We start from the raw sequence: 15247 nt of genomic DNA on the forward strand, positions 1-15247 counted from the left end.
CCTTGAGCACTGAATTCAGTAAAAATAAAAGCCAAATAAATGTTATATTGTCTCCATGCAGAATCTTCTCTAGTCATGACTAGCTATCCAGAGAGTAGGGAATCCCTAAAGATAATCAGATAATGGTGACTTTTGCTTACTGAGGCAAGCTCCCCTTTCCTGACTGCTTCTGCAGTGATTGATCCAGAGGCCAGCTTCTTGCTGGGGCACAATCGCAATCCGCTCTAAGAAGCCAGCCCAGAAGCAGGGACACAAAATCATGGGGAGCAGACCATGGCCAAAGCATCATGCTATTACCCTTCACTTCACATTTTTTAGCTCTTTTTTGAAAGTTATGAAAGATACACAGATGTATATATTTTATGTTTTCATATTAAAGTGTTTTCATATTAAAAATGAAAGGGCAGAAGGAAATGAGGAAGGGGAAGAAAGTAGCACTCAAACGCCAAGTATCATGCTGGGAACTTGGAGTTCTCAAGCCCTCCAGTCTTGGTCACTGGGGAGGGGAATGGGCATCGCCCACTTAGTTCATATTTGAATAACTGCTCATATTTGAAAATGTCTTCAACTGCAACCACATGAAGTGGGGAGCCCCCACAGAATCCCCACGTCTTCCCTGAGAGCTCTTGGACCATGCTCCTTCATCCTCCATGACTTTGATCTCGTAGTTCTGTTTACCTTCAGTGCCTTCTCACTCTTTAGACCCTCATCCCAACCCCTTCCACTTTTCAAGACTCATTTAGACATCATCCCCAAGAAAGCTTCTGATTCCCCACTGTCGTCCAGTCCCATCTGGGTGGGCACCCATAGAGATGTCCTGTACAGCACTTGTCCCCACATGTTAGAATACTCTGCATATCTGTCTGCTTCGTCAAGGTACTCTGAGCTCTTTGAATGAGAGTCTTGTTCAGCTTTGCATCCCCAGTGTCTACTGGTTCAGTTCTAGGCTACCACTTGCCCAAACAACACCTCTGTGTTCTAAGAGAAAGAAGAATGCAGCCCCATCCCTCCCACTCACCCCATACACACACTGTCAGCCTCCAAGCAAGGCCATGAGACTCCCTTGTTCAAGTTAGAAAAAGGTATTCCCTCCTCATAGTGGGCGCAGCTCCACAGCAAGGAGCAAGGCTTGGTGGGTAGGACATAAGCTGGATGTCAGCACCCACTGGGCCCGGCCTCCAGGTAACCTGCACAACTGTATTGGTTGGCTCTGGTTGGATCCATCCCTCCATCCAGAGAGCAGTGACCCACTTCTCCTGACCTCTGGCTCAGCTTCCAAGACACCAGGCTGCTTTTCTGAACTACTACCAGCTACTCCCTCTAACCATAGCTGCTCATGAGGTAGATAAGCCCCTGTGTCTCTAACAGCACAGTGCCCCAAACACAGACCCCAGCAGAGAGAAGCTGAGGAGGTCCTGTTTCTTCCAGGCCCATTGCCAGCCTCTGTCTGGGTGTGGGCACATGGACTCATTTACATGGCTGGTTTGGAGCCTTTGGCAGATGGAAGTGTGCAGATAGTTTTATATGTGTTGCTCATCATTAAACCTCCCCTTCAGCGTTTCTTGCCGCCTTTGGTTTGTGTCTCAATCTGGAGCAAATTTAAGCAATGGTTTAGGCCTCTGCATTTCCTTGATTTAATTAATAATTCATAATAAAAATTTAATCAAGGCATAAGCTTTTGTGGAAGGTTATAAAACACTTTTATTTGCCCTGGAGATCAGAATGACCACTTTCTAAATCTGTGAAATGATGGGTTTTTTCCCAAATGAGGAAATTTTACTCTCAACTGTAAATTTCAGCTGTTTGCCATATGTAACCGCAGAGAATCTGTTTATTGACTTAGTATATTAGGAGTAGTTAGGCAGGAAGAAAAATAAACCCAAACTCCAGACGGGAGAAAGTGTGGGGAAGGAATGAAGAGTTGAAGTTAGAGTCTAGCAAACCTCTAGCCTCAGAGAATAACGAGAAGAGACAAATGGTAGAACCCATCTCCCAAAGGAGACGATCATGATAGTAACCAGATTGGGAGACAAAGAAACTGGCTGGACAGTCATCACAAGCCATTCAAGATCTTTGGAGACGTAAGCAGAGAATGCAAAAGGAAGAGTGGAGTCCTGCAAGGATATCAGACACTATGTGAACTCTGCAGCAGGGTGTGGAGTCCTGCTTGGTGAAAACTGTAAACACGGGATGGGTTTTCACCTGCCTGAAATAGCAGAAAAATGTTCTTGGCAAATAGGAGAGAGAGGGTCTAGAGCAGGGGTAGCTCAAATGTCCATCAGTAGACAAAGCCAAACCACCAGGAAAGCCACCTAAAAATACAGGTTCCTCGGCCTCCACTTTAAATGCCTTTTAAAGCTCTGCAGGTGACTTTGATGTCAGTCAGCTTTGGGAACCGTGGTCCAGACGACCTTTTAAAGTCCTTCAGCATTAATTCTCTGAGATTTGTAAAAATTAACTCAAGAGAGGAAACACAAAGTTGCTGCAAAGAGCTGGATTCAGGGGATAATGTCTAATAATCAGTTTTCTCCATAATGATTATTGTAAAAACAACATGTTATTAACTTTGTGGTTACTCCCTTACTCTGACAACAACTCTGAAAGAAGGGTATTGTTATCCCTCTTTTACAGCAGGAAATGGAGTTTCAGAGAGGTGAATCAGTTAGCCCAAAGCCACGTTGCTAGTGAATGGCAGGGACAGGATTTGAGGTCTCCTGACTGCAAACACCGTACTCAACCTTCATGGCCTGCATGGACCAGTCCTCTTTAAAGTTAGCTAAGTGGCTGGGCGGGATGGCTCACACCTGTAATCCCAGCACTTTGGGAGACCGAGGTGGGTGGATCACGAGGTCAAGAGTTCGAGACCAGCCTGGCCAACATGGTGAAACCCCATCTCTACTAAAAATACAAAAATTAGCCAGGCATGGTGGCGGGCGCCTGTAATCCTAGCTACTTGGGAGGCTGAGGCAGGAGAATCTCTTGAACCTGGGAGGCGGAGGTTGCAGTGAGCTGAGGTTGTGCCACTGCACTCTAGCTTGGGCAACAAGAGCAAAACACCGTCTCAAAAAAATAATAATAATGAAATAAAGTTAGCTAAATTTCTAGCACATATGCTTATTTTGGATCAGGCAGAGATTTGGCTTTGTTTTCTAGCTGCCATGGCAAAGCAAAAAGATGGGGGGAGGAGAGACATCTGATTTGTTAGAGAATTCAGTGATCATAACAAACCAGAACCATGAAATAAGCCAGTCACCAAAAGACAAATACTGTCTGATTCCTCTTAAAGGAGGTAACCAGAGGAGTCAAATTCACAGAGAGAGAAAGTAGAACGCTGGCTGCCAGGAAGTGTAGAGAAGGGGAATGGGGAGTTATTGTATAACGGGTACAAGGTTTCCATCTGGGAAGACGAAAAGAGTTCAGGAGATGGATGGTGGTGAGGGTGGCACAGCAGTATAGGTGCTGACTGCCACGGAACTACGCACATAAAAACAGTTAAGATGGCAAATTTTCTGTCGTGTGCATTTTACCACAATTCTAAAAAGTTATAACTTAAAAATGAAAAGAAAAAAACAAAAAAGAAGCCAGCCCCCGAGGAGCTGAACTACTCCTGATACGAAGATGAGGAAGAAGTGTCTCCTTAGAGTTCCACCAAAAGGAGACTTTTAAGGTTGCAAATGACAGCTTCAACAACATGCTTACAGAAGACACATTTCTCAGCCTTCAGTGGAGGTTGATGGCTTCACTCTAAAATGCAGTTCAGAGAAAGCACTACAGTGGGGCAGGGGGATATCATGGCATCCAGGTAACCACACGGGATGGTTCATGGAGGCAGGAGAGGACATCTGCTCACATGACTGTGGGAGAGCAGGCTGCCTGGTCTTCTGCAGAGGCTCCAGCAGGAGGGAACTTGTGCTAGCACCACTACTGCCCAGTTTGAAAGTGAGACATGCAAATATGGCCACTTGGCCACCCACCAGAGTTAACACTGATATGATACTCATGTCCCCAAGTTCTCCAACCTTCAAGGCTCGACTCTTCCCTTAACATGCAAATAGCTACAACCTTAGCTCCTATCCCAGGAGGCTGCAGGAAAGCCAGTCTTTAGTGGGCTTCTCCTACCCTAGGTGTTTCTAAGAATCACCCAGGAATGCATCCACATTCCAAAGATCAGGCCTGTTTGCCACATCAGCTTGCCCTGGATGGACAAGTTTTCCACTGCCTCTAAGTCACCCTTGGCTTCTCCAGTCGCTGGCTCCCCCACTGCATAGACCCAGACCCCTCCTTTAGTCTCCCAGAACATAAGACCAGACTGTAATATTGATCGAAATTTTCTGAAAGCTCAAAGATAGCAAAAAGGAATTACAAAATAGAAACAGAAAGCTTAAACCTTAGAGCTAGGAAATCCTAGCCATCTTTGTCCTTAACTCCTAATTTGTCCCACATTTCAGGGGCCAGTCTGCTTTTCCCCAAATGCTTTGACCATGTTCCTTCTACCTAGAATCTGGCTTCCCTGATACATTTTGGGGTCCAAAAAAGAGAGAAATCTCCCAGAGGGTCCTCCAAGTCCAATGAAATAATTATCTCTGAGATGCAACTCTGCGTATAGACAAAACAACCTGTCATATTATTTTATAGAGTTACTTGGCTCCTCTTTGTCTCAAATACCTCCATTCCAAATAGAGTTTGCTTGAACACAACCAAATACACATTAAAGTGCTGCTTTTTTTTTTTTTTTTTTTTTTTTTTTTTTGAGATGGAGTCTGGTTTTGTTGCCAGGCTGGAGTGCAATGGAATGATCTCGGCTCACTGCAAACTCTGACTCCCTGGTTCAAGCAATTCTCCTGCCTCAGCCCCTCAAGTAGCTGGGATTACAGGCACACGCCACCACGCCCAGCTAATTTTTGTATTTTTGGCAGAGACAGGGTTTTACCATGTTGGCCAGGATGGTCTCGATCTCCTGACCCCATGATCTGCCCTCCTTGGCCTCCCAAAGTGCTGGGATTACAGGCGTGAGCCACTGCGCTTCTTTCAAAACAAAACACCATTTCCCTCAATGTTGAATCATAAAGTTGCAGTGAGTTTGTCCCCATCCCTAGCCATCATGTTTCCAAAATTGTGGAATGCCATCTCAGTTCAAGCATCACTCCTATAACTCACTTCTACGGTGGTGGAGCAGTAGGGGGCCAGCCTCATCGGTTCTGCCAGGCATACTCCTTCTGGCAGTGGGCAGGATGGTTTTAAATGCTTGTGGCTTGGTAATTTGTGGACTCATTTGCAAGGCAAATGCAAGCTATCTAAAATTAAAGTTCAGTGAAATGGGGCACTAGCTAAGGATTTCTTTTGTTTCATTTTAAAACCACACTCTTGCTCTATGAGATTGTTATCACAGATCTAGCAAGAGGCCTGATCGCTTTCATTCACTATATAAAATCTATTCCACCCTTCCCACTGAAGCTTGGATGAAAGAGTCATAAGGGAAGGGCCTTTTGAGGTCGGTGGTGGCTAGTTGCAGCTGAATGTCAGTGCCATAAGGAAAAGGGCCAGGCTGGGAAGTTGGCCTGGCTTAGGAGCTGTTCTCTGTATTTGTGTTGTTGGTCACAGTCCCCAAGCGGGAGGCTTTGCGCTCTGATTCCTCTTGGTGAAGTGTAGGGTAGAGTGGTCAACTTCAAAGCCCAGTGCAACTTCCTCAGCTCTTTGTCAGATTCAACCCAAGTCTGATCCAATCCTGGGGGTGGAGGTGGGGAGGGGCGGTGCAGTATTTGACTTAGTTTACTCTTGGCAAAATAGATCTTCCTGAGTTTCAGGGAGGAAAACGAGCAGCTTAGACAGATGTAAACAGGCTCTGAGGCCCTTTGGACATCAAATAACACTAACAAAACAACGTTTAGATGAGTTAAGTGTAAATCAATCAGAAACATATGGACTACATTTCCCTGAAAATACACAGGGGTTTACAAATTACAGGCACAGGGGCTTGGCAAAATGCAATTCAGGTTTTGCCAAACCTAAAATGTTTGGAGAAGATTAAAAGAAAGTAGTCTGACCCCAAATGCCTTCAACCCTGCCCATCTCTGACACTGATAATATCCCACATGACCATAAACATTTAAGGGCATGGATTTTAAGAGATTTGTGTGCTGAATAAACTTAACTACACAACGAGCTGAGATTCTTTTCCAGAAGAATGTTCATAGAAAGCTGAAACTGCCAAGTGACTGTATTAACAAAAGGGAGAAAACATCTACCTTCTGAGCTGGGCCAAAGAGATACACCTACATGTTTTCACTTGCAATAGAGTAGGATATTCTAAGCTTAGATGCCCATAATTGCAGATTCATGGAGCACAGGCTCTGCTTTTCCCTGGTGTGGGTAGTCTTTGCACAGTGAGTGGCAGGCGGCACCCTGCACCCATTTGCCGTGTATGGGGACAACACGGGGACATATTCACTAGTGTTGCTGTTGTGTAGTGACCCTCCCACATGTGGCATTTCTATGTAAAAGAAAAGTTGTCCCAGTAGAACTAAAGCACCCAACATCCAACTGTTTGGGTTTTGAGATTCAAACGTGAAGTCTGTCAAAGATAAAAAAGATTTGGTGTATCCACCCCACTCACCACCCAAGATGAGATGGAGTCTCCACAGGAGAGCAGAAGGAAAGAGAGGACTCCTCAGTGGGGTCCCTGAGAAAGAGCTGCATTACTGCTGCCCCCTGGAGGATGGAGGGGAATAAGAGAACAACAACAAAAGAGGTTCTGAGATGGAAGAGCAAAGACACCACTGTCTGTTTCCTGGGTGCCCATCATGGACAGGAGCAGCAGAGTAGAAAATGATTCCTGGTGTGCCCAGATCAAGAGGCCTATGACAGCCCCATAGAATTCCCACAGCCCAGGAGTAGTTGTGTAGGGTATGGGATGGAGGCGTGGCAGAATTCCCTACAGGCTCTCAAAAGGGGACACAGAAGTAATTAAGAAAGAGTCAAATCTGTACAGACCTTGCAGTGGGGGGTGAGAGAGGGCAGCCACAAACCTGTGGGTATCAGTGGCTAAGAGTGGGATGGGGTGATACAGACCTGGGAGGCTAGTGTGGACAGACAACCTGGGTCAGAGGGCCCCTCTGTGTGTGTGTGTGCGCGCGCGTGCACACACACACACACACACACACGCACGCTGCTGTGATAGTAATAAGCCACCCACAATGGAGACACAACCCCCAGCCAGAGAAAGACTATCCAGCAGTAACTGACATTGTCAATCAGCAAGCCAAATGGGGACTTGAAATGGTAATTACACTGATTCACTAAAACAAAACATAATGTTTCTGGCACACTTCAGCTGTTGAGATTCTTGCCTTCTCCTCATGTGGATGAGGTCTCAAAGTTGGTCAGGGTGGTGTGACTGTTAGATTGTTTTGGATATTCCCTGAACTCTAAGAAGCAGACAAAGCTTCACCCCACTTCATTTCATCCTAAGAAAACTTGATCTGAGTCATCAGGGATGAGCTGAGGCTGTGAGAGGAGGTGGGAGTGGGTGCAGACTTCAGTTGAAGGAGCAAAGGGGTCATCAATGGAAGTGGCAAGAGGGCAATCCACCAGCGGCAGGTGAGGGAGACAAGCGTGTTGAAGCTTCAGGAGTCAGGTGGCTGTCAAAGGCAGAGCAGTGTTCCATTGCTCCTCCAACAGAAACCGTTTTCTAGGATATGCTCATGCAGGCCAGCCAGCTCACCACATCCTCTTGCTCTGGAGGAACTAAGGGAAGGGCTGGGAGGCATAGAGGAGCTCCAAGATGGTTGGTCGGCTAGAACCAGGGCTCTGCATGGAGAGGGAGCTGCTGAAGCCAGAGGAGGGGCCTAGAGACAGTAATTTTGAGGAAGGGAGGAAACTGGAATTGTTCATACTTGTGCCATTGGCTTTGTGGGGTAACCTACAAGTGGGAAGTTAACCAGAAGAAAGGAGTCACTGTCATTAGAGGAAATTCTAGGTCTTCTCCTGTGTGGCACACAGGATGGTTGAAGGGCCAGCCCACAATATTTCTGTTTTCCCCTGCATCTCACCTCCTGGTTAGAATGCGGTTCTAGACAAATGGGGCCTGTAGCAATTGAATATGAATTTGCATCCATGTTTACAAAAACAATCAGAGATTTTACACAGGCCTCTTCAGCATGAAATATGCAGTGAAGCTGCAATAACCACTGCTACCACCCACCTCCCTACTACCAGATTTGTTTTCTATGGCTGCTATAACAAATTACCAGAAATTTAGTGCCTCACAGCAAAACGAATGTAAAACCTTACAGTTCTTGAGATCAGAAGTCAAATGGGTCTCACTAGGCTGGTCTCACTTCTATCTTCAAAGCCAGCACTGAAGAGGCCAGTCTTTTTCACATGGCATCATTTGACACTGATTTATCTTCCTCTTCCATCTTTTAAGAACCTTTGTGATTACACTAGATAATCTGAGCCCACCTGGATAATCCAGGAAAATCTTCCTATTTTAAAGTCAGCTGATTAGCAAACTTAATTCCATCTGCAACCTTAATTTCCCCTTGTCATGTAACATAGCATATGTGAAGGTTCTGGGAATTAGGATGTGGACATCTTTGGGAGATTGTTCCAAGTACTGGCTGTTATGCATGCATGCATGTATACACACACACACACACACACACACACACACACACACACACACACACACCCTGAGAGACTCCCAAAGAGGAAAGTTGAACAATGAGCTCGCTCATTTCTAGAGGCTCCTGCACCTGCCACATATGGTCCCGCTTCTAAATAAGGCTGGCCTTTACTTTTTCAGACGTCAGAGGTCTACTACTTGCTTTCAATCTTATAGTGAGTTAAAAATGCTTTAGCCGGCAGGGCGTAGTGGCCCATGCCTGTAATCCCTGCACTTTGGGAGGCCAAGGCAGGTGGATCACCTGAGGCCAGGAGTTCGAGACCAGCCTGGTCAACATGGCAAAACCTCATCTCTACTAAAAAATACAAAAAAAATTAGTCGGGCTTGGTGGCACGTATCTGTAATCCCAGTTACTCGGAAGGCTGAGGCAGGAGAATCGCTTGAACCCCGTTGGTGGAGGTTGCAATGAGCTGAGCTTGCGCCACCGCACTCCAGCCTGGGTGACAGAACGAGACTCCACCTCAAAAAATGGGCTGGGTGTGATGGCTCACACCTGTAATCCCAGCACTTTGGGAGGCCGAGGCAGGCAGATCACGAGGTCAAGAAATCGAGACCATCCTGGCCAATATGGTGAAACCGCATCTCTACTAAAACTACAAAAATTAGCCAGGCGTGGTGGCACGTGCCTGTACTCCCAGTTACTTGGGAGGCTGAAGCAGAAGAATCGCTTGAACCCGGGAGGCAGAAGTTGCAGTAAGCTGAGATCATTCCACTGCACTCCAGCCTGGCGACAGAGCGAGACTCTGTCTCCAAACAAACAAACAAACAAACAAACAAAAACAGCAGTTTTCTACCTGCACGCTCCTGGAGCTGTGCTCGAGAGGGCCTGGCCTCTGCAGAACATGCAGTTGTTTTTCAGAGCGACTTTCTAGCAGTGGAAGTGTTAACTGCAGGATTAAAGATGATGAGAAGAAAGAAATATTTTATATTTTTAAAACCCCAAAGTTATCGATTTTTATTATAAAAAACATATGTGCTTCCTCCTCTGTAGTAGAAGTGTTCCTGAGTATATGTAAATCAAATTCTTTATAGATTGAGTCATATTTTAGATGCACCAGGGGAGCTGGCTATTTAAAGGGATCCTGCTGTGAATCTTTCTGTCAAGCCAAGAGGCTGTTTGCGATGCTAATTTTCACCCCTTAATTTGTCTGTTTTGTAGGTTCAGATTTTTATAAAATCTCCAAAATTCACATACCAAAGCAAGGCACACCTGTATCCTATATTTCAAGGGTATCTTTTTCATAAGAGCTCAAAGAGCTGTCAGGTGGATTATCTCATTTATCTTCCCAACATTCTTCCAAAGGAGTTTGGGGCAGTCATTATTTCCTCAAAGTAGCTGTAACTGTCGCCCAAACAGCATCGCAGGGGGCCCCATGAAAGGAAAAGATGTGCTCAGCAGAGAACTATTTATTTTCCAATTAACAACAGGCTCCGTCCTGGGAGGGGCATTTGGGGAGTTTTTCTTTAGAGCCCAGAATGTTCTTTTTTGCTATTCTTTTTCACTACTGTCCAGATAGAGAAACCGAGGAAGTGAGAAATTAAGTGCTTTCAATGTAAATGTTTAGTGAGTGTCCCTATACAAGACATGGTGTTGGAGTTGGATGGGGTCAATGTCAAGAGCCAGAACACGCCCTTGCCTGGAGTTTGCCACCTAAGGGGAAGAAGGGCAGGTGGACAATACCAAGAACACAACATTAGGGAATGCTGATGCCTTTAGCTCACCCACAGTGTTCTTCTCCCAAGGATTTTAGAGCTATGACCTCATTCAATTCTTACAACACATAAGGTGAAGTTGGCTTTGGTTTTACTTTCGGTAGAACAAGGAAACTTAGAGATTAGTGATTTTCTAAAAAGCATATGACAGGGGAGAGAGCCAGGACTTAAATTCAAGTCTGTCTTATTTAAAAAGCATGTGCTTCCCATGTCACTATTATTGAACATAGATAGGCACAAGCAATGGGCTTTGCAAGTGTAGTGACAGGAATAGTAAATTCTGACTTGAAGGCTCAAGGAACCTGTCCCAGAGAAATGCTGTTTGAGCTTGGTCTTGAATGGTGAGAAAGATTTCCATAGAGAACTAGGAGAAGAACAGGGAGAAAGGTATGAAAGTATGTACAAGTGACCTTGTTGGTCCAGGCTACCAGAGAGCTGTGGTGGTAAACAAGGCTGAAAGGGAAGTTAGGGACACAGCATAGAAGGTCTTGAACACTACCTTAAAGGAGCCGCACCCCTTCCCACAGTGGGTGGGAAGCCACTGAGACTTTCTGAGGGAAGAAGCAACATGAATTTTCTCTCTGGAAGACAGAAACTTGCTTTCTGGCATCAGTGTGAAGAATGAGTTTGAGTCAGGAGATCATTTAGATAGCATTTTCTCCTCCAACAGAAAGCAAGCAACCTGGTGGACATTGAGGGAATGCCAGGTGAGAAAAGGTGCAGTCAGAATCGGAAGCTATGTTGCTTGGCATCAGGATGAATTCTCTTTCCTTTAAACAGGTGGCTGGACCCTTGAAAGGAGGGCAGGTCCTAGCCAAGCCCATCCCTAGTGCTTCTTCCCTTCCTCTGCATCCAGCAGTGCCAAGCATAGAGGAGTGGGCCATGATCTGTATTTCTCTTTGCACGCTGAGATCTTCACAGGTGTTAAGGATAGGGGCGTGTAGCCAAACCTAATGCTTGCCTTTTAAGCTGACTCCATCCTTCAAAGTATCTGTTGTAGGTCATCCTTGTTGTCTGTCCTAAACCATGCAACGACAAGCTGAGCTCAGTGAGCACCTGTTAGACCCATAACCTCTGGGGGTATGAGAGCCAAACATATTCATATTGAACCTTATCTCTTCTTCTAAGATACCAGTTTATTAGACTCATCCCGATGTAGTCTCAAGCTCTTTGAGCCACAAAACCAACGAAAGATAAGATGGTGAAACTGGTGGGGCCTCTGGCAATAAGAAAGCCTGTCTCCTTTATCCACCCCACTCATCCACCAAAGTTTATGAACCTTTAAAGATCCATCCTTCAAAGCAACTATGTAAGGCCATGAAGGAGTAGACTTGGAATAAGGAATGTATTTTCCTTCAGTTTCTATTTTTTGGACAGTGGTGTAATTTTTGCATTTGTTAAAGACCTTGGGGCTCCTAGAAGAAAGGAGATTTAAGTATAAAAGCCATTATAATAGCATTACTATTAGCAGTAGCGGGTTTGGCATGAAGCCTGGGCCACCCGGACTCCAGAGGCCTAAGTTACTAAATGGGAGGCTCAGCGTGACTCAGATGGATCTGATCTGTTAGCCAGGGAGGTGCTAGGAAATCTCCCTAAACACAAAAGGAATGTTGTGGTGAAGGACTGAGTGAGGAGGAGGAGGGAGACAGGAAGAGGCAAGAACAGAGGGCAAAACCAAATTCAGGGATATCTGGAGCTCAGAGCAGGTGCCACTTACAAAGCGAGATTTCTGGAGTCAGGAGGCTCTCCTACCCACCTGCCACCCCCTCCTACCTAAGCATGCCTGGACTCCCATGAGGCAGAGGTTTTACTCCTTTGGCTTCAGGCCTTGTATCCACTATAAAACTTCTGCTCTGCCCTCCCACCCTGAAAAGGTTAGACTAGCTGGTCCTGGATATCTCTGAACCCCTCTTTGCAGAAAGGCCCTCGGACATGTGGAGGGAGACAGCTGTGAACAGTATGCCACAGAGGGAAGTGAGGGGATGGCTGGGAGGGCTGCATGGACACCGGGAGACAACCAGCCTTTGCATGGATGCCCATGTTGGATCTGGGCCAAGCCTGCTCCATACAGCACTTAGGAGGAAGCATCAACTGCTCGGCACCTTTCACCTTCCCAGAACAGCTTGGTCAACCTCCTGCCATGGTGGCTTTTGTGCAAAGGCAAGGTTTGCACATGGAGACCCTGCTAAAACCAGAGAGCCCTGGGAGAATTCACAAGACACTCTGGCTGAACCGCTGGAAACTGATGACTGGAACTTGGCCTGTACTCACTCCCCAGCACACTGAAAAGGGGACTCAAGGTGATTTTCCCAACATTGAATCTGGGAATCCTGTTAGTCTTCAGACATCACCACCACCACGAATAACTAACTGCCATTTATTGACGTGGGAATGAATTTAAGACTAGGAGGAAGCATTTCAAGAAAACAAAATGGCCTAAATTTGCCCCTCCAAACTCCCAGTCCTCATGGTTAGAGGCTGCACCGAGTTGCAGCCACAGCTGTAGCTCACATGGGTGACTACCATAGCCCTAGGTCACACTTTTCCTGCTGCCAAGCCCTGTGGGGCTGTGTGAAAGAGGCAGAAAAGACATATGGCAAGACTTTTTTTTTTTGATGGAGTCTCACTCTGTCGCCCATGTTGGAGTGCAGTGGCGTGATCTCAGCTCACTACAGCCTCCACCTCATGAGTTCAAGCAATTCTCCTGCCTCAGCCTCCCGAGTAGCTGGGATTACAGGTGCACACCACCACACCTGGCTAAATTTTGTATTTTTAGTAGAGACAGGGTTTCACCATGTTGGCCAGGCTGGTCTCGAACTCTTGATCTCAGGTGATCCCCCCGCCTGGGCCTCCCAAAGTGCTGGGATTACAGGTGTGAGCCACTGCACCCAGCCTATGGCGAGACTTTCAAAACAACCCCCCACCACTGCCTGTCATAGCTGTCAGAGCCTATGCTACACGATGGTTAAGAGCAGAAAATTTGCAGTTAGACCTGGATTTGAATCCTCTCCACCACTTTCTAGCTGTGTGACTGCAAGAAAGCATCTGAACTTCTAATTCTTTCTCAACTGTAAAATGGGGCCGCTAGTAGTACCTTCCTCAGAGGATTAAGAGGATGAAATGAGGCCAGGCATGGGGGCTCACGCGTGTAATCTCAGCACTTTGGGAGGCTGAGACATGAACCCATGAGTTTGAGGCTGCAGTGAGCCATGGTTGCACCACTGCACTCCAGCATGGGTGACAGAGTGAGATCCTCTCTCTCTCAAAAAAAAGGGGGGATGAAATGAGTGCTAACAAATGCATAGCACTTGGTGCAGTGCCAGCACATAAGTACACTATACATGGGCAACAATCTTCCTCTTTCAAAAAGAATGTGTGGAGGAAACACATTGCACCTGAAGGCTCAGTCCACTGCCCTGCTGATCTCTCAGAGTGTGTGGAAGGAAGCCTATCGGCATTGCTATGTACGAAGATCAGTTCTGATTTCCCTGGAAGCCCCTTGAGCTATCGACTAACCCTTGGTCTGGGCTCTTGCTTCAAGAAGAAAAAAATAATGCAGGTAGAATTTGTGAGAAACAGGTGGGCACTTCTGTTTAAGCCGCATGACTGGAAGAGTTCGCATGTGACCACAGACTATGGATCTTGGCTGGTAAGCACTGCCAATGATGACAGCAACAGGGATTTCCAAGTAGCCACAAGTATTTCCACACTACGTCAACCCATGGCTCCACAGATATTGCCAAGCCAGGGCAAGGAGTCCTCTTGCCATTAAATCCATCACAGCAAACTACTAAGTATGACCAAGGAACACTGGGACCAGAAAGTCCAGATGAAATGCACTTAGTCTGGGTAGCCATTTTGGATTCTCGGCTCTGTCCCTGAATTTCCTGAGCACGCTAGTAGCCACGCTGAGGCTTAGCCCCCAACGTTCACCTCACACAGAAAGAAAATAGAAACTCATTAAAAGGGGTGGCACTGGTTGCCTTACTCCAGAAGAGCACATTGGGACTTTTTTCTTCTCATTGACCTGCTCTGTTGTCCCCCAAGACGACGTTTCAGGGAGGAATTTACCAAGAATGAAATATATATATAATTTATAATGCAGTCCAATGTAGAAAACAGATGGTGTTGGAGCCAGACTGACCTGGGTTCACATCCTAACGCATAACTTTTGTTATGAGAGGCCTTAGGTTGCTTAACTAGCTAGGTTAAGCTCAGCTAGAGTTTCAGTCGTCTCATCTGTAAACTGGTGCTCTAGTCCAGTGGTTCTTTAGTCTTGGTCCTACTCAGAAGGCTGGGGCCTAAGAATCTGCCTTTCAACAAGCTCCTAGGGGATGCTGACACTATTGGTCCAGAGATGGGATTATAGACTAAGAACCACTGCAATTGTTTAATCTGTATTACAGCCCTTGCTCACTTTGAGAGACAGGCACATAGCAGGAAGGGCATCAGGGTTTGATGGACTAGGAATCTTGAGGGCTGGGGAGCCCATCTTCCACCTACTAGCTGTGTCAGTTTCGATTCCAAAATGAGGATAATGGTATCTACCCTTCCATGTGAGAATCTAATGAGAGGATAAATGTGAAATGAAAGCACCTTATAAATTAAAAAGTTCTAAACAGTTGTAAAGGATTGAATATGAGGATTATTGAAAGGTTAAAGCTCATGGTGCAGAGAGCCTGTAGTGCAGTGCCTGGCAAACAATGGGGGCTCAATAAATATTAAATGTAAAAAAAAAAAAAAAAAAAAAAAAAAACCCACAAAAGTAAAATTTGCCTTACTCCATGCCAGAGATTTCAGTCTTTGTCATATATTAAAATAAGAAAAGGTAATAAAGTCGTAACACATGCA

This window comes from Chlorocebus sabaeus, chromosome 20 (genome assembly GCF_047675955.1).
Source record: "Chlorocebus sabaeus isolate Y175 chromosome 20, mChlSab1.0.hap1, whole genome shotgun sequence".
Classification (NCBI taxonomy): Eukaryota; Metazoa; Chordata; class Mammalia; order Primates; family Cercopithecidae; genus Chlorocebus; species Chlorocebus sabaeus.